The sequence below is a fragment of the Amblyomma maculatum genome, chromosome 3 (genome assembly GCF_055883805.1).
Source record: "Amblyomma maculatum isolate TAMU_Amacu chromosome 3, ASM5588380v1, whole genome shotgun sequence".
Classification (NCBI taxonomy): domain Eukaryota; kingdom Metazoa; phylum Arthropoda; class Arachnida; order Ixodida; family Ixodidae; genus Amblyomma; species Amblyomma maculatum.
Window position 1 is genome coordinate 219,162,339 of NC_139346.1, and position 20,808 is coordinate 219,183,146.

At 51.9% G+C, this 20,808-nt stretch overlaps 1 protein-coding gene across 1 annotated transcript in view; it reads left to right on the forward strand.

Annotated features, from left to right (window-relative positions):
• Positions 1 to 20,808, forward strand: part of LOC146197739 (cation-dependent mannose-6-phosphate receptor-like) — an 80,640-nt gene that overhangs the window by 58,691 nt on the left and 1,141 nt on the right. The window lies entirely within an intron of this gene.

Sequence of the window (20,808 nt, forward strand, 5' to 3'; positions counted from 1 at the left end):
GTAGTACGTCAACACGTTTGGAGCGTTGGAATGCCTCTAGGCGACGGAAGCGTGCCGAAGAAACCCTCGAACAACGAGAGCAGCGACTTGAAAAGGAACAGAAAACACGGCGAGAAAGAACGAGGAAAACATTGTGCATTCCAAGTTTAAACCGTGTAAAAGCACGTGTAACCAAGGAAAGAAAAGTTTAGCCAAGTGTAACCATGGAAAGCCGAGTTTAGCAATCAATATGCTTCGCATCTCACTAGGCTTAACCAAGCTAAGCCTCAGCCATTTTTTTAGGAGCTCCCGAAGCAGGATCGCATATGAGGATAGGATGATTGACGTAAAGTGATCGCATTAATGACGAATATCTGTTTCTTGAGGCCGACTCTGTTCCGCGATGGCTGCTTCGGCACCGCCAGTTAGAGAATTACGACACACGAACAGTACGAGATATCATCAACACCCCCCCCCCCCAAAAAAAAAAAAAAAAAAGAGAAAGGCCCACAACCATCCCGTTACCGTTTCCACACAAGCTTCGCGAAAAAAGCGCGCCGTCATTTTTTTCATTCTAGTTCTTTTCTTTCTTTCTTCTTCCCCCCTCATTGTTAGAGCGCGACGGTGGCCACAATGCGGTCGGAGGAGGAGAGAAACAACCGAGCGCGCGCGCGCAAACACGTGCTAGAAAGCAGCGCGGAGCAGACGACAACATGCTTTTCTATCGGCGGCTAGCAGACGACGCGGCCGGGCTGCGCGTAGATTTTGACGGGGTCTCCATGGAGGGCGCTGACGCACAGAGCGGCGCAGCGCCCCCGCAAGCGTCATGTTTGTAAACAAAGGTGGCGCTGCGATCGGCAGCGATATGGGGTGTAGGCAAAAGCGCGGCGTGCCTACACTGCGCAAAAAGCGACGCTGCCTTCGAAACCAGTTCGCGTGTGCGAATATATTGAAACGTAAGCTTCGCTTATACGTAGAAATAGCTTGGTTTATGCTTGGAGAGTATTTCCGCACATTATCAGCCGATTACAGCTAGAATTACTTGGCGAAGAGCGCTGCATTGGCTTCCTTCTCCGTGGCCTCAAGAGCGCGCGGCTGCGGTACGTATAGGCGACGGCTGTGAGTAAATAAAAACGAGAAAGCGCAATGTATAGGAAAGACTAATAGTCAGCCCTGTTCAACTCCCAGGCCTATTCCTAGCGCATGCAAGGAGGACGACAATACGAATGACTGGAAGTGTGTTTTTCATATGACGAATCTATTGACTGCCTTTCTGTTGCTTCAAGCACTCACTCTAAAGAACAATATTATCGGCAACTATATATAGTAAACTAGAAATCACATTTCTAGCTCACTTTACCGGCAACTTAAGTCATAGAATTTCGTATCTAAAAAGAAGAACTCAATCTTTTAGATCTTTTTAACATGTTGGCAAAGTGCACTGCCAGCTTGTTTTCGCCTGCCCGATAAAAAAGACGTTGACGTCTATCTCATCTTACAGATGTAGCAAGGTCATTCACAGGTTAATATGTACATGAATGCCAGTACGAAAGCTGTCATTTTGTTCTCTTTGCTCTATAGGAGAGACGCATGAGTGCAGATGAAACGTTCTCCACGATCGCTTGCAGCGAAATTTGCGTGATCTGCTGAGCTTTTTTTAATATACATGGAAATTTTTTTATTCAAATGCGCATCATCTTATTCTGCTTATTTTGCACCCCTCATAGTCGATTCCTCTTTGGGACATTGAACTCCGTGTACCATATATACTTAAATATCCTGCTCGATCAGAGCTAGATTGTACTTGGATATTTAATTCGTTCGTCAGGATCTTATAGTGACCTCCAAGAATAAAATTTAGAAATGAGAAATAATGCTGAGGAACTGCCCGGATCAAAACAATGTTTACTATAGAACCGGCGATGAAGAGACTGGTTGAAACTCGTGAAAGTACAAACAGAGAAAAGCTACACTTTACAGGTCCGGGCCTGTTATAGCCAGCAATATCATACTGGAGTGACCGCGCTCAAATTAATTGCAATTACCTTCACAGCAGCGTTGGTGTCCTTTCTGTGTGAACATATGCACGGGCAGCACTGCAAGTGAATAGAACTCACAGTGCAGCTTCCCTGTGGGATCATACGCACACGGAATATATCGCGTCTGAACTTCTTACAACTTAATAGTAATATATCAAAATGGGCACGAGCTGCAGGCGTTTGTTCTTGTGCTATTCGTCGCACCGCCGAAAAGCAGTCATGATAATCAAGGGTTGCAAACGAACTGATCTAGTTTCGGTGAAGAACTGCAACGCATATATATGTTAGCCGCGAAGGCAATCCGTCACCGAAGAGTCTACTTGTTGCGCTCAATGCCGCTGCCCTTCGCTCTCATCTTTATTCTACCGCAAGAAACATGTTAAAACAAGTGCCATTTTGCTTTTTGTGCCTCGTGGCGCAATCAACCGCACCACAGCTCGTATAAATATTGGGAATTATGCCCGAAAACACAGCAATCGCCGCGCATCCAATGCAGACGGCCCGCGCTTTTGCCTACACCACGTAAGTCACTGCTGTCGCCAGCGCCACCGCATCTCCGCTGACGTCACGGGCTGACGCTGGAGTTTGCTCCGCGACGCCAGCGCTCCGTTTCCAGCGGAGCGGAGAGGAACTACAAAACCTACGCGCATCCGCGCCCGCGCTGCGCGCGGCTGTCTGCGGAGTCTGCGCAGCCCGCTCGCTCGGGAGCGCGTGCTACAGGCAGCCGCACGTGCAATCGGAGCGGGAGAAGGAGAGCGAGGACGAGGGGGGATGGTCGTGTGTCTGTGCGCGCAAAGCCGGCGCTCTTTGCCAGTGGTGTTTCTTATTTTTGCTTTTTTCTGTGCCCCCGGCTGACAAAGAGGCTGGCTGGAGGCACGCTTTTTATCGGTGCTTTCGAAAGTGAGAAATGATTAATTGATCGCCGCGGACATTGTTTTCAAAGAGCGCTTGTTGGCAGGCTCAGACAAAAAAAAAACATGAACGCGAATTCGGTACTCCAAGGCAGAGGCAAGCGACAGGTATTTTGAAGGACTTGAGGCGGCACCTCTTGATGTCTCTTCCATGTTGTTCAGAGAATGAAGGGTCCAGCCTTCACGTTGAGAATTGATACGCGTGTACACAGTGACGAGTGCTCTGGGCGCTGGTTGGGGAGCTTCCTTTCCATTTGTGACTGCTCACTTGAAAGGGGCCTTTGGGGACAGACGTTTTAGGCGATGCTGCCGGCACCGTGGTGCCTGCTTTCGACGCGTTTAGGACGCGTTCCCTACAAAGGCACAAAGCATGCCGCCTTACCCTTTGGTTCCTGCTGACAGCGGTCAGGGGGAGTTCGCTGCTGTGGCGCTGCCATCCGAAATCAATGACTTATCTACCTTTAACGATGAGAGGTTTCTTAAAGGCCGACTGTCCACCCTTCGGTCGAAAATATTGTAGCGTGTGCAACAGCAGCCGCTAGGCGGCTGCTCATCTAGAGTCTCGTGCACGGACACGAAGTGCCCCGTGGCGTTCGAGAAGAAGCTGAAGTTAGTTGCCATCTCTCGGTGCTCCGACCCTGTTCTTCTGCGCCTGCTAGCTCAACCCCCCATTAAAACCCAACCTTCTGGTTACGGGCCTAAACGGCTACGTGACACTGGTGGAGGTGAGGCCTTGTTCTACATGTCTCGGGCCTCTCGCAGCCGCTCATCGAGTCCCAACCGGCTTCCGCTCGTATCTACACCTGTTCATCGCTGCAGCCGTCGCCTCCGGGGTCTGGCGCCGGAATTCGCTCCTCTACCTGAACCGACGCCAGCTGACCAGCAGTTAGAGACTTCTGCAATGGCCCAGGCAAGTGAGCATCAGTTGCTACTTCAGCAGCCTCGTACGCCCCCCAGTTTCCATGGCGGTACTGGGGAAGATGTCGACGACTGGATCGACCAGTTCGAGCGAGTGGCGCAATTTAATCAGTGGAACCCGGCTCAGAAGCTGCGCAATGTGTATTTCGCGCTTGAAGACTGTGCTAAAACGTGGTATGAGAATAGGGAGGCCAGTCTTCAAAACTGGGATTCCTTTCGCCAGCAGCTGCGGGAAACCTTTGCCAACCACGACCGCCGTGATCGCGCACGCCGCCTCCTAGAAGCCCGTGTGCAACTGCCCAACGAAAGTGTGGCCATGTTCGCCGAGGACGTGACGCGTCTTTGCCGACGGGCTGATCCCGACATGACGGAAGCAGCGAAGTTGCGCCACCTGATGCAGGGCGTAAAAGAACCCCTCTTCGCTGGTTTGGTTCGGAGTCCACCTCAAACCGTCGCGGACTTCATCAATGAAGCTACCCTCATTGAGCGAGCCCTGCAGCAGAGATAACCGGCGCACGGAGTCTGCCTGTGGTCAGCCCTTCAGCAGTGTGGCCACATTGAACAGGTCCACTGACGATCACTCTCTGCGTGAGTTGATCCGCGAGGTAGTTCGCGAGGAGCTCCTCAAGTTCAATCTTGGATCGCCTAACCCGACTGCCGTGGCTGTCACCGAAGCCGTGCGGGAAGAAATACGTCAGACATTGTCACCGCCTGAGTCACTGTCGGAGCCACGTTCTATGAACTACGCAGCGGCTCTTCGTCGGCCTGCAGTGCCTCCTGCGCAACAGCTTCGTTTCGAAGCACAGCCGCCGCCCACTTTGCAACCACCGTTCTACCAACCGTCCTACCAGCCGCCATCCCAGCAGAGCCTCGTCATGCAGCCGTCCGCTCCTCAGCCACTGTTCTACCAGCCGCCATCCCAGCAGAGCCCCCTCATGCAGCAGCCGGTTCGGAAGGCAGACGTCTGGCGCACTCCTCGCCAACGGCCGCTGTGCTACCACTGCGGAGAACCCGGCCACTTGTACCGTCGTTGTCCATACCGGGAACTCGGTCTTCGCGGTTTTGCTCGTGATTCCCCGCGTCCCCGGGTCGGCGAACGCCCTCCAGAAATCGCAGAATATCTGGCAACCCGTGCAACCTCTTCGAGCGACAGTACACAGTCTTCTCCCGTGCGCTCCTCGTCACCCGGCCGCCGTGAGTTTAATCATGTGCCGAGGCGCCGGTCACCAAGCCCACACCGGGGAAACTGAAGGCGGCGACCTCAGGGGGGCAGGTTGCTGACGAACGGAATCGATGTCCCGAAGACCCTCCCGTGACGGCTCAGCCCGATGCTGTGACTACGATGCCTCCGCCGCCCCGTGAACCCGAAACTCCCAGTCAACCTCAAGACGATCACGTTGTTAGCGCCGACCTTTCCGTTCTCGTCGACGGACACCCAGTAACCGCTTTGGTAGATACCGGAGCAGACTTTTCAATAATAAGCAAGAATTTCGCAGATCGGCTCTCCAAGGTTAAAACTGAATGGCTGGGGCCGCAAATTCGTACTGCCGGCGGTCACCTTATGACGCCGATTGGACGATGCACTGCCCGAGTAACCATCGCTGATTCAGCCTTTGTAGCCGTTTTCGTTATACTGCCGCACTGCTGCAAGGATCTCATACGCGGCATGGACTTTTTACGTGAGCATGGAGCCATTATTAATGTTCCTCGCCGAACTGTCACGTTTTCGACGCCTGCAAGGACGACCGCTGACTCCGAACGACACCGCGCACCTTTACGCATCGTTGACGCGAATGTATCTATGCCGCCACGTTCGTCTGCTCTCGTCACAGTCAGGTGCGACGACCAGTCCTGTGCTGCCGGCGTCGCCGAACAGAACACAGAGCTTCTGTTGCATCATGGAGTCTGTGTTGCACGCGGTATAGTTCATCTGACTAATGGTCTAGCTCACGTGCTGATTACGAACTTCGGGAACGAACGGCAACGCATCGCTAAAGGCACCACGGTAGCCTACTTTGAAGGTGTCGTAGAAGCAGCCCACGACTGCTTTGTTCTTGAGACCAACACGTCTGCAACCCAAACGCCCAACTTCGACCCTGATGTGAATCCCGCTCTATCACCGGCAGAGAAGGACAGACTCGTCGGGCTACTCTTTCAGTTTCAAGACTGTTTCTCATCCGCCTCCGCGGTTAAACAGACGCCCTTGACCAAGCACCGCATAATAACCGACGACCGCACCCGACCAGTCCGACAGAACCCCTACCGAGTGTCACCGCGGGAACGCGAAGTCATTGCTCAACAGGTAGACGAGATGTTAAATGACGGTGTCATACAACCATCGAGGAGTCCCTGGGCTTCGCCTGTTGTCCTCGTTAAGAAGAAAGACGGAAGTCTAAGGTTCTGTGTGGACTACCGTAAGCTCAATCAAGTCACAAAAAAAGACGTCTACCCGCTGCCACGCATTGATGACTCATTAGACCGGTTGCGCCACGCGCGCTACTTTTCATCGCTTGATCTTAAGAGCGGTTACTGGCAGATCGAAGTCGATGAACGTGATCGCGAGAAGACAGCGTTTGTCACGCCCGACGGACTTTATGAATTCAAAGTCTTACCTTTCGAATTGTGCTCCGCTCCAGCGACATTCCAGCGAATGATGGACGCAGTTCTATCTGGTCTTAAATGGCAGATGTGTCTAGTCTACCTGGACGACGTTGTTGTGTTCTCACCAACGTTCGAGGAACACCTCCAACGTCTCTCCGCTGTGCTACGGGCTATCAGATCTGCCGGCCTCACGTTAAAACCACAAAAATGTCACTTTGGCTATGAAGAGCTCCTGTTCTTGGGCCACGTCGTCAGCCATCGAGGAGTTCGTCCCGATCCCGCTAAAACAACAGCCGTCACCAAATTCTCTACTCCATGTAACAAGAAGACAGTTCGCCGTTTCTTGGGCCTCTGCGCTTATTACCGCAGGTTTATTGAAAACTTTTCGCGCATTGCCGCTCCGTTGACACGCCTCACCCGGGATGATGTCACCTTCACCTGGGCGGACGAAGAGCAAAAGGCATTCGACGAGTTACGGCACCGCTTGCAGACAACACCTGTGCTTGCCCATTTCGATGCGAATGCCGAGACTCTGGTCCACACAGATGCAAGCAACGTGGGTCTAGGCGCTGTACTCGTCCAGTGGCAAGACGGTGCCGAGCGAGTTATCGCATACGCCAGCCGGACTTTGTCCCGTGCCGAATCCAACTATTCTACCACCGAAAAAGAATGTCTGGCTGTTGTATGGGCGGTGATGAAATTTCGACCCTATCTTTATGGCCGGCACTTTCGGGTTGTGAGTGACCATCACTCTTTGTGCTGGTTAACGAACTTGCGAGACCCCTCCGGACGCCTTGCACGATGGAGTTTACGGCTACAGGAGTTCGACATGACCATCGTGTATAAGTCTGGACGTCAGCACAACGACGCCGACTGCTTGTCCCGTTCACCTGTCGAGGCTGCGCGGGAAGACGAAGAACCAGACTTCCCCCTTATCGCAGCCGTCGACGCGCTCACTGTTTCGCAGCAGCAACGTGACGACCCGGCTCTCGCACCACTTATCAATTTTCTGGAAGCGCGCTCTACAGAAGTTCCCCGTCTCTTCGCCAGAACGCATTCATCGTTTTGCATGCGAAACAATGTTTTATACAAGATCAACTTCGCTTCAACGGGAAGAGATTACCTCCTCGTCGTACCAGAGTCTCTTCGAGAAGAAATCTTACAGGCATGTCATGACGAGCCCACCGCGGGTCACCTGGGGTATGCTCGAACTCTGGCCCGAATTAAAAAGAGTTATTACTGGCCAGACCTTGCGGCCGCAGTACGACATTACGTGAGGACATGCCATGATTGCCAGCGACGGAAAACACCACCTGTGAAACCGGCCGGTCTACTGCATCCTGTTCAAGTGCCAAGATACCCATTCGAACAAGTTGGCATGGATCTGTTGGGTCCTTTTCCAATTTCTGATTCGGGCAACAGGTGGATAATTGTCGCTACAGATTACCTCACGCGTTACGCTGAAACGAAGGCTCTCCAGCGCGGTACAGCAACCGAGGCAGCGAAATTTTTCATCGAACGCATCGTCCTGAGGCACGGCGCCCCGACCGTTATAATAACAGACCGAGGCACTGCTTTCACTGCCAAGCTACTGGAATCTGTCATGCAACTAAGCGGCACTACCCATCGCAGGTCAACCGCCTACCATCCACAAACTAATGGCTTAACAGAACGTCTGAACAAAACTCTCGCCGACATGATGTCCATGTACGTGGATGCTGAACATCGGTCGTGGGATAACGTCCTGCCGTACGTCACTTTTGCGTACAACACGGCGCAGCAGGAAACAACGCAAATGACGCCGTTCTCCTTATTGTATGGTCGCGAAGTTTCGACAATGCTCGAAGCCATGTTGCCCCACGACGGCCGGGGCCTCGAAGTTGGCGCCGAGGAGTTCACTCAACGCGCAGAAGAAGCGCGACAGCTGGCGAGGGCACGCATCCGGAACCAGCAAGGTCGAGACGCCCAGCGTTATGATCACCGCCACCGTGTAGTGATTTTCCAACCGGGCGATAGAGTGTGGCCTTGGACTCCGATTCGACGTCGGGGACTATCCGAAAAACTTCTGAAGCAGTACTTTGGCCCATACAAAGTGCTCCGTCAGCTGAGCGACGTCACGTACGAAGTGCTTCCGGACGGCTTTTCTTCTACTCGTCGCCAGCAGAAATCCGAAGTTGTCCATGTCGTGCGAATGAAGCCGTACTTTTCGCGAGGAAATTAGCGCACCGCCTACCGCATGTTTCTTGCTTTATTTTTTTTTTTATCTCTGCTTTCGAATTCATCAAGTTGACATTTATTTTTTTTAGAGAGGGGGGTAATGTAGCGTGTGCAACAGCAGCCGCTAGGCGGCTGCTCATCGAGAGTCTCGTGCACGGACACGAAGTGCCCCGTGGCGTTCGAGAAGAAGCTGAAGTTAGCTGCCATCTCTCGGTGCTCCGACCCTGTTCTTCTGCGCCTGCTAGCTCAACCCCCCATTAAAACCCAACCTTCTGGTTACGGGCCTAAACGGCTACGTGACAATATTGTCTTCCCCGGTGACTGTGAGATTTCGCCCCTAGAACGCAAGGCTGCAAAATGTTTTTGAAGATAGTAACTAATAACGCAGTTACAGCCACCGCAATCACCCGATTCTGTCATGCTTCTCTCCTTCCGTTCCCTCGCAAAGGTTTTTCCCTCTCCTGCCCGAGGTCGTCTAGCCTCCGCAAGACAAATTCCCCTTCCTCCTCCGCGTTTGGCGGGAGGTAGGGCGTGGCACTCCGCGGGCGCGAAAAAAAAACGGGGGAGGGAGCGCGCGCCGCTGGATTCAGCCTGGCCGTGGCGAGGAAAAAGTGCGCAGCGAGCGGTAGACACCCATCCTTTTCCCGTCAGTCAGCGAGACGGACCAATGGACGTCATTTTCAGGAAGTACGTCATAACTGTGGCTCGACGGGCCTGCACAGGAAACGGAGAAGCTGGCGTCCCGAAGAAGAGCATGAGAGAGCTTTGATTTGTATTTTCGTTGCTTTGCGGCGCGCGTGTCACTGTAGCATTTTGCACAGACTATCTCCGGTACCTGATCGAAACACTGGGCTCCTTTGCTTAAAAGGTCCTTCCCTGGACAGTGGCCCTTTAACGACCTGGATCACTGACGAGAAGCCGAGGCATGCCATTCTTTTGGCAGTTTCCTCTCTCCGTGAGACGAGGAGCGAGGAAATGTCTGACGACTTTTCATGCAGGCGGGGACATCTCTCCAAGTAAACCTTTGTCTTCTCAATTCCACAGCTACGCTGTGCAATCCCTAGTTCAGTTATCTCCTCTAGTGAATGCGCAGTTTTGAGCTCCCGAAGCAGGATCGCGTATGAGGATAGGACGATTAACGTATGTGTTTTCCCTTTATAAGCGCCGAGTGATGGCATTAATGACATATATCTGTTTCTTGGGGCCGACTTGGATCTGCGATGGCTGCTGCGGCACCGCCAGTTACAGAGGTGCGAGATACGAGCGGTACGAGATACCTAAAAAAAAAACCGACAACCATCGTTTCAACACGAAAGAGAGAAGAGAGAAAAACACTTTCACGAGTTTTGCGAAAAAGCGCGCCGTCACTTTTTCATTCCAGATTTTTTTTTTTCTTGCCCCCTTTGTTGGAGCGCGACGGCGGCCAGAATGCGGCCGGAGGAGGAGAGAAACAACCGAGCGCGCGCGCGCAAACACGTGCTGGAGAGCAGCGCGGAGCAGACGACAGCATCGTCTGCTAGCCGCCGCATAGAAAAGCATGTTGTCGTCTGCTCCGCGCTGCTTTCTAGCACGTGTTTGCGCGCGCGCGCTCGGTTGTTTCTCTCCTCCTCCGGCCGCATTGTGGCCACCGTCGCGCTCTAACAATGAGGGGGGAAGAAGAAAGAAAGAAAAGAACTAGAAGGAATATAATGACGGCGCATTTTTTTCGCGAAGCTTGTGTGGAAACGGTAACGGGATGGTTGTGGGCCTTTCTTTTTTTTCTTTTTTTTTGGGGGGGGGGGATATCTCGTACCGTTCGTGTGTCGTACTTCTCTAACTGGCGGTGCTGAAGCAGCCATCGTGGAACCCGGTCGGCCTCAAGAAACAGATATTCGTCATTAATGCGATCACTTTACGTCAATCATCCTATCCTCATACGCGATCCTGCTTCGGGAGCTCAAAACTGCGCGTTCGCTATAGGAGATAACTGAACTAGGAATTGCGCAGCGTAACAGTGGAATTAAGAAGACAAAGATTTCCGTGGAGAGATGTCCCCGTCTGCATGGAAAGTCGTCAGACATTTCCTCGCTGTTCGTCTCGTGGAGAGGAAACTGCCGCAAAAATGGCATGCCTCGGCTTCTGGGGAATGACCCAGGTCGTTAAGAAACCCCACATCGTTAACGGTAGCTAGGTCATTGATTTCGGATGGCAGCGCCGCAGCAGTGAACTTCCCCTGGCCGGTGTCGGCAGGAACCAAAGGGTAAGGCGGCATGCTTTGTGCCTTTGTAGGGAACGCATCCTAAACGCGCCGAAAACAGGCCCCACGGCGCCGGCAGCACTGCCTAAAACGTTTGTCCCCAAAGAGCTGAATAGGCCCCTTTCAAGTGACCAGTCACAAAGGGAAAGGAAGGAGCACTCGAAGGCTGGACCCTTCATTCTGTGAACATGGACAGAGGCATCAAGAGGTGCCGCCTCAAGTCCTTCAATATACCTGTCGTTTGCCTGCCGCCTTCAAGCAGCGAATTTGAGTTCATTTTTTTTATGTATGTATGTCTGAGCCTGCCAACAAGCGCTCTTTGAAAACAATGTCCGGCGATCAATTAATCATAATTCCTTGCTTTCAAAAGCACCGATAATAAACATGCCTCCAGCCAGCCTCTATGTCAGCCGGGGCACAGAAAAAAGCAAAATTAAGAAATCCCACTGGCAAAGAGCGCCGGCTTTGCGCGCGAGAACGCGCCACCAACCCCCCTCGTCCTCACTCTCCTTCTCCCGCTCCGCGTGCACGCGCGGCTGAACGTAGCACGCGCTCCCGAGCGAGCGGGCTGCGCAGACTCCGCAGACAGCCACGCGCAGCGCGGGCGCGGATGCGCGTAGGTTTTGTAGTTCCTCTCCGCTCCGCTGGAAACCGAGCGCTGGCGTCGCGGAGCAAACCGCACTGCGCGTAGGTTTTGACGGGATCTCCATGGAGGGCGCTGACGCACATAGCGGCGCAGCGCCCCCTGGCCGAGGTTTTCTCCCCTCTCCCTCAAGACCGGCCGTGCCGTGGCGTAGGTTTTGTAGTTCCTCTCTGCTCCGCTAGAAACCGAGCGTTGGCGTAGCGGAGCAAACTCCAGCTTTGGTTCCCCGGTCTCCCCGACGGAAAATACAACCGTGCTCGTGCAAGATCAACTAGCTCAACTGTCGAAAGACGCCCAGGGAAGGAGTCGCGACAGACGCGTCCCTCGCCTCGGGCCGGGGGAGAGGTGGTACGCCGGCAGTCCGCTTTCTTTGTTCTTCTGTCGGAGCCACCGTACCGAGCCCAAATACGCGTCCCGCGTAGACCGGGAGGAGAGAGGGAAAACCGCGCTATAGTCCTCTAGAATATTGGGCAGTGTGTCGACCGCGCCGCGAAATGCACTGGGAGCGGAGGGCCGCTTTTCAGATGATGGAAGGTACCCGCGCAGTGCGCGGTGTCGCTGCGGGAGACAGGTCTGGGAGGTACTGGGAGAGGCTGTGAGGGGTGCCCAGTGTGCCCTCTCCTCGCGGTCGTCACTTGCAGCGCGCGTAAACACGCGTGTCAATGACGCGCGACCTTTATAAGGGGGGGCAGGGGATTCGTGTGCATGGAGGAAGAAAAAAAGTAGGAGGGAGCGCCGCGGCGGAAAAGTGAAGCCTAGTCATAAAAAAATATAACGGAAAGAATCATGGGAAATTAGCCGTCACGTGATACGGCAAGCGGTAGCCGGTAGCTGGTTTCGGTAGCGGTTTCGCACGCTTTGCTCTGAAGGAATGCCTTCGCGTGGCATTCGCTACGCGACGCCTGCACTAGAAACCTAAGGCGCGCGCTGCGAGCAGGCGGTAGATGGAACTTTGGACTTTTAGACGGGCTGATCCCGTGGGGGCTGCCGCCGCCGCGCAGTGCGCCCGTCTATTTCGCGAAGTATGGCTGGGTTCTCTCAGCTGCGCCATATGAAATGCTTGCGGTGCTCGGCGATCAGACGAAGCACGCGAGAACAAGAAGGACGAGGGGACGAAGCGCTGATCATCGCTTCGTCCTGTCGTTCGCTGTGTTCTTGTGCTCTGTCTTTGTGCGCTGAGTCCCGCAAGCACGGAATCAAACCAACTAGCCCAACAAAAAGTACTGTCATATGAAATGCTGCGTGCCGGGATGCAAGAACTACACGGATATACCTCTCGGGGCTGTCGCTCCAACGGTGAGCATCCTAGCTGTTATGCGCACTCCTCGAGAAATGAAATGTTTGTTTGTCAGGGCAGGTGCATGTTTTGTTCGAGACGAAAATCGTTTGATTCATTTAGGAAATGCCGACCTCAAATACACATTGTTACGCTGAAGCCAGTTCCCCGGGCATGCAACGTTATGTCGAATTCGTAGTCTCCCTAACGAAACCAAACATGAAAAGGCCACCTGCAGTTCTCACTAATGTGTCTATAAACACGCAGTACAATGCAACAATTGTAAACAAAGTAACTTATGTGTTACGACGCGACGCGCAACTTTCGGCAGACCACTCCTGTAGGCTTTCCGCGGGGACATCCAAAGTCACTAGAAAATACCATGTACCCTGCTGCTTCTGAGTCTGGCAACTATGTTGGCTAAATTCCCAAGAATCATTGCGCGCAAGAGAGAGAAGGGAGCGGCGTCAGAGGAGGTTGGCTTGCGGAGGCTGCGCGCGCTCCCTCCTAGTTTTTTTCTTCCTCCATGTTCGTGTGTGTCCCCGCAAAGTATGAGTCTTCGTGCTTCACTATACGTACGTTTAATTGTAGAACGCGTTGTCAGGCATATCTTTGGCCGGCTTGGACCAATATACATGCAAGTATGTAATATAGCACGCAGCATACACAGCAATATTACTTTTGAAAAAGGATTAAATTACAATAATAATTACTGCACCCAAAAGTAATGGCATATTGCATTACAATTACTACTTCTGCAGATTAATGCAATTATATTAAACTTACTTTCTAGTTTCCAAAACAAAAACTTAGCAAACATAGTTAAAGAAACAAGCTCTCCACAGACGCGACTCATACATCCTTTCGTTTTCCCGCCAAATTCTGTTCCTGAAAACTATAATTCGTTCCCTCTTTCTTATCAAGCACCGTTACAAAAATAAGACAACAGAAAAAAAGGACGAAAAAAGAAGCACGATCGAACCTTGTAAACGCTAGTTCTTTCAGGCGATATTAGCTCCATAGCGTTAGTATTGCTGTTCTCACGATTCGCAATAAATGCGGATTGGCAGAAAACCACTCACAGCGAGTATCAGATTTCACCTTGGCATCACAAGTGTGGGGGTTTTTAGGGTCTGGCGTCATAACAAACGTTCAATAGGAGTGTGAGGAATCAAAATAATTTCGTGATAAAGAGAAATGCTTAATTAGAAGTAGAAAGCGGGTATCGGATTTGGATCCCCTGTGTCAAAAGCAAGTGCGCTAATCTTCAACACGGAGACTCATGCCATGGATAAAGGGAGGATAAAAAAACAGCGCGGCTACTTGGGACAAACAGAGAGGAGAATAACGGACAAGCGCTTGTCCGTTATTCTCCTCTCTGTTTGTCCCAAGTAGCCGCGCTGTTTTTTGATCTTGCAATGCACCAACTAGCTCAGATTTCCGTTCTTCTGCAGGATAAAGGGAGATAATAGGGTTGGCAAAGCACCATATGTCATGAAAATAACGGGTGTGTAAAGGTTTCTTCACGTTGGCACTGCGCCAGTTGCACGACTGTGAATGGAGATTATGTGTGACGTGGAAAGTTCAGCTCGCATGAGATGGGCCCTTTCCATCACGTGATACTGCGGGACTTGAGGGTAAAACGAGCGGCAGTGAAAGGACTCACAGTTGCGAGGGTCGCCATCCTGCCACCGAGCAGTGCGGACGTGTTTCGCATGGGCTCCGGAGATTTGCGCATCATTGGGCGAAAATACGGACCTAATGGACCCGGAAACATCTTACCGAGGTCAGTAAGGGTGCCTAGTACCCTTCCGTCACCTTTCCTGTGAGGAACCACCAAGTTTAGCCCGTTTTCGGGTACTTTTGCACTCGACCCGCATATGACCGAGCCAGGCCTATTTTAGGCCTAGCACGACTAGGGAACCCACCGCCGGTCTACGTCTAGCCGAGCGAGATGCAGTACACCCTGCAAGGAGAGGAGTTTCCTCCGGAAGAATATGACAACCCTGATTTATGAACCCACGCCTTCAAGGCCCACGACCGGGTGCACCCGAAGAAAACAAACGCTACGTCAGCGTCTGATATAACACCCAAGGACGGCCCCGGCAAGACCGTCAAGCTGGAGACTTCTTCCCGAAGCGTCGACCAATATGAAAGAGGAAACCGGTTCCACGCCTCCCGGCAGAGGACTATAAAGTGGTTTTCAGACCCAAAGGAGGACTTGACCTCCGCTCCGAAACCGCCAACAACCTTCTGCAGAAGGTCTGCCTGGGCTCCGAAGTCGACTTCGCCGCTGCCAGAAAGCAAGACCAAGTACGCATAAATCGAACTAATAATTCATTCACCGAGAGCTCCCCGTTGCGAGAGAGAGCCAGCAAGTATGTGAACCTTCAGAACTTGGAAATACAAGACCAAATGTACCAAGTCAGCGCTTACGCGGCGGCCCCGGACGAAGCCGCCAAAGGAATCGTCTACAACGCATTCGACGACCAAACCCACGAGGAAATCCTCAAGGACATCACAGACCTGAACAGGGACCGCCAGATTGCCGACGCCAGGCGGCAGGGCAAGACATCGGCACTGCTAATTATCTTCACAGGGACCAAAAGAGCGCCCAGGCAAATCCGAGCCAAAGTGGAAGCCTGTTTTAATTGCCGACGAGCTGGCCACAGGGCTGACGTTTGCCCGAGAGAAAGGATGAACTTATGCAACCGCTGCGGTAAGGAGCACCCGGCAAAAAAAGAACCAGATTGCACACCGATATGCATTCTATGCAGCGGAGATCACTTCACTGGAACGAAGAAATGCAAGGGGCGTTTTGAGAGACCCGGGAATTAACCCCCCGCGAGGAAAAAAAAACAGCCACCGATTTCAACGACGCGCGGCTGCACGAACAACCACTTCAACACAGCCAGGGACAACGCGAGCCCCGGAGCAGATCAAAGTCCAACAACGAGAGAAACCGGAGGAGCCGAGGCCAATCCGACTCATTCCCGCCCCTACCGAGAGCCGAGAGCAAAGAGCGCCCTCCTAAACAGGTGAGTCGGAAACCGCAGCACAACTTCCAAGATAGAGGGGGAATGGCGGAGCTCAGGGCAATAATTCACCGGCAAAACGAGGCGATCGTGAACTTAGGACGATGATTTCAAACGAGAAAGAAAAGAAATCTCCACCCCTCTCCCCACAAAAGGAGACTCCGAGCCCTCCGATAGAATATGCCCCACGGGCTAACCTAAGCAATTCGGTACCCGCATCCGCGAGGTCTTCGCGAGCCACTTCGCCACAGCGTAACAGCCCCCCGGCTAAAAAGCGAACCATGGAAACGACAACTGAGTCGGAGAACCCCACCCTCAAAGACATAATTCAACTCATACAAAGCTCTAACGCTAGCTTGGAAGAGAATATTACGAAAACCGCTGAGAATAACAGAGCCGATATAAAAGGCCAGATAGGCGGACTTTCCACCCAGCTAAACAACCGCATGGACTCCCTTGAAGCACGACTCAGCCAAACGGAGGCTACAGTGGCTGCTATGCAAACCCAACTCAAGAACCATGCGGAAATTATTGCAGCCTCAACAACTTCAGAACCCAACCCCTTTAACGCTCAGGCACAGCACCAATATGGCGGGAAACCTTAAGGAAATCAGAGTATGGCAGTGGAACTACAATGGTTTCCGCCAAAAGCGGGAGAACCTGCAGCTCCACATCCAGAATATGAGCGTCTCGGAAATCCCGGACGTCATCGCACTTCAGGAAACCAACACCAAAGTGAAGCTCAGAAATTATAAAACCTATGAAAACTCGCGCGCAGCCGTTTTGGTCCATAGAAACGTAACGGCCGTTGAGCACGAAATTAATGCGACGGACGCAGACTGCCTCCTCGTGGAACTCATACCGACAAAAAGAGGAAACGCGAGCCTCTTTATTTTAAACGTATATAGTGCACCGAAATGGCAACACCCCCCGGTAACGGAAGCCATAGGCAAAGCTCTTAAAATTAGTAAACGCAGACCACTGATTATTGTGGGTGACTTCAACGCCAGACACATGGCCTGGGGGTACAAAATTAACAACAAGAAAGGCACAGCAATCTGGAACCACATTCAAGACGAAGGTCTAACACTGCTAAACGACACGCTACAACCTACACGAATAGGCGACAGCGTGCAAGCTGACACTAGCCCGGATCTTACGCTCTGTAAGAACGTGGGAAACGGGCAGTGGAAAAACACCGCGTGTAGCCTAGGCAGCGACCATTACATTATCGAAACTACAATCCCGGCAACGTCGCCCAAGAAAAAGGGAAGGAAAGAAATCAAAATAACAGACTGGAATAAATTCCGACTCGTTCGAACGCAAAACGAAGCGGGTAAAATAGAGAACCTCGAAGATTGGTTAAAACACCTAGAAAAAGACGTCGAAACTGCGATCGAGGCAGTACCGGTCACGGCGGAAACGCAGTCTGTGGACAGCAGACTACTACACATGTGGCAGGCGCACAAAAGCCTCCAGAAGAAGTGGATGAAACAAAAGAATAATGGGCATTTAAAACTTAAAATTGCGCACCTCGCCTAAGACATGGAATCACATGCGCAAGAATTGCTTAAACAACAATGGGGCCAAACGTGCGACCAAATAAGCAGCAAGCTCGGACTCAAAGACACGTGGCACCTTCTTAGACATCTCCTAGACCCAGAGAACTGCAAATCGACGCACAACAAAAACATTAGCCGAATCATACACGCACACCCTTTTGAGGACGACAAACTCCTCGAATCGCTCAGAGACAAGTACCTAGTCACGTCCGTGCCAAAAAAACTCCCGAAATACGACGGGTCGCCAAATCCAGAAATGGACGAGGAGATCACCGTAGCGGAGGTAAGGGCGGCGCTGCTCCAGCTGCGCACTTCCTCAACACCGGGAGCTGACGGGGTAACTAATTAAAAATCTCGACAACACCTCGATCGAAGAAATCACCAAACTTTTCAACAACTGCTGGGAAAAAGGGGAACTGCCGGCCTCCTGGAGGCACGCGAAAGTTACCTTCATCCCAAAGCCGGGCAAGAGCCTGGAAATTCAAAACCTGAGTTCCATATCCCTCACATCGTGCCTAGGCAAACTCCTAGAACGCATCATCCTAAACCGCATACAAACACCATATGGACAAACACGAACTCTTCCCCAACACCACGGTAGGCTTCAGACCACATCTCTCCACTCAGGACATTATGCTCCGGCGAGTCAGAGGACGTGGTAAGCCAAGGGTATAACAATGGGACGAGAGCAATCTTAACCCTCGACTTAACTAAGGCTTTCGACAATATCGAACACGAGGCCATAACGGCAGCACTTTCAGACTTGGACGTAGGCGAGCGTATACCCACAACTATATCAAAGCCTTGCTATCCAATAGGACGGCGGATATACGCTTCGGGCCGCTCAGATCGGACACCTTCAAACTGGGCAGCAAAGGCACCCCGCAAGGATCGGTGCTCTCACCCTTGCTCTTTAATATCACACTCATACCAATGACTCGATTCCTAGAGCGAGTTCCGAACCTGTCGCACTCCCTCTACGCTGACGACATCACGCTATCGACGACTAGAGGGAGTGACGGCGACATAGAGCAGACGCTGCGAGCGGGAGCTGACATTGTCTCGGAGCGGGCGGAGGCGATAGGCCTGTCCTGCTCTCCGACAAAGTCGGAGCTCTTGGTCATGCGTTACAAACCGAGAGGATCGGCCAAAACAACTCCTATCCCCATAGAGATCTACGTACACAACACATTAGTCCCCGAAGTCCAAACGATTCGATTATTAGGCATGCACCTTCAAAGCAATGGCAAAAACAGAGCGACAATCAACAAACTCACGGCATGCGTAAACCAGACGAATCATCTTATTCGACGCATCGCCAACAAGCATGCGGGAATGAAGGAGGCGGACCTCAGACGACTGGTTGAGGCCTTCGTGCTAAGCCGCTTCATCTACTCCCTTCCGTACCTAAACCTTTCTAAAGCAGAAAAGTAAAAGATCAACTGCTTAAGAAGACAAACGTACAAGGCAGCCCTACATCTGCCGAGATTCACACCAACCACGAAACTCTTGAAAATGGGCATCCTTAACACGCTCGAAGAGCTAATCGAAGCGCAGGATCGGGCAATACGAGAGGTTGTCCAACACACCTACAGGGAGACACATTCTCCGGGAACTAAAAATATGTTTCGAAACAACTAAAACGAACGAAAGATCCGTACCCCGAGATATATTCAAGCACCTCGTAACGCACGCGATCCCAAAAAATATGCACCCGGAGTACCACAAGGAGAGAAGACAGGCCAGCCAAATCTCTTCACAAGCATTATGGGAACCGCGAGGAGGCAGTCTACGTAGATGCGGCCGAACACGAAGAGCGGGACGCCTTCACGGTCGCCATCGTAGACCAGACGGTAGCGTCTGCCGCCGCTACCGTCCTCGGCAGACGCGCGGAAGAAGCGGAGAAATCCGCGATAGCAATTGCAATCGCCAATACTGCCTGTAGAATTATTTTCAGCGACTCAAAAACGGCCGTGTGTAACTTTGGAAAAGGCAAAATTCACGAAACGGCATATAAAATCCTAAAAAAAAATCACATTTCTCTCCTCGCCAGATTAAAATTATCTGGGTCCCTGCGCACTCGTCCCACCCGGGGAACGAAGCGGCCCACAATATAGCCCGAGGATTCGTCAACCGGGCAGTGGACCAATCGTGCCTGCGAGGGGTGAAGGAACGCATGATAACATACCAAGAAATCACCATGTATTACAGGAATAGCAGACTATAATACCCAGCGCCGGATAAATCCCTCAATAAAATCCAGCAAATGACGTGGAGGCAGCTCCAATCGGATACCTTTCCTAACCCTTTTAAACTATCACTGGTCAACCCAGGGCTGTACACCCCCGAATGCACGCTTTGCGATGCCAAAAAGGCCGACCTAGCTCATATCTTACACATGTGCCCTGAGCTCCAACCCCAAAGCCGAATGGCTATTATCTAACCCACTACAATGGGAGGCTGCGGTGACCAGCTCCGAACCTGTGGTACAACTGCGCGCGGTGAGCTGGGCTTTGGAAGTCGCCGAAAGACACAGTCTGACGGCCACATCACGGAGCCAACGAAAAGAAGCCCATTGATCGTCTGACAAATGTCTTTCTTTTTTTTTCTCTCTCTTTACGGAAATAAAGTTTTCACCACCACCACCACCACAGTTGCGACCGGGGTTTGCAAAGGGCTTCACGCAGGGTTTCAGATCCCCGCACGCTGTCGCGCTCACATATCGTTGGGGTTAACCATGTGTTCTCAACAGTTTTCTTCTTGTACTAGCTAAATTACTAAATTAGTTGACGGTATATCTTTTTCGGGGAACATCAATATAAAAACAATGGTGGGGTTTATGAATGGCTTGGACCATTATACGAGCGAAAACTCTGTAAACCATGGATTTAAATGGTTTAGCAAGGTTGTACAAACTTTGACGGTTTGAACTAGGGCGACGCTCAAACGACGCGATAGAGCATTTATGTTCTGCCTCCATCGAAACTAGGGTGCCTCGATATCAGGCACCCTAATCGAAACGCGATCGACGCAGTCACCGGTGGAAGCGTTTCGATTGAGACGAAGCGCAGAGGTGTCCGTGTACGCGTTGTGCAGCTTTCCACTACGGCATCTTTTTCCTCTTTCATTCCCACCTTTCTCACTTCCCTTACGGCGCAGTTCAAGTGTCGGTCGAGAAGTGTGAAAGATACTGTGTGTTGCCTGTCTTATAAGCCAATTTGCAATATTTACACCCGAGTACTACATCTTACGCTGTAATTTTTTTTCTGTTACAGTCCCATAAGTAAGCGAAGCACCACATACTATATTATTAAGATAGTAGTACGTTCTCGGGCCATAAAAGTTTATCCACCACTGTTTCACTAGCTGCTTAACACCCCCTAGGTAATCA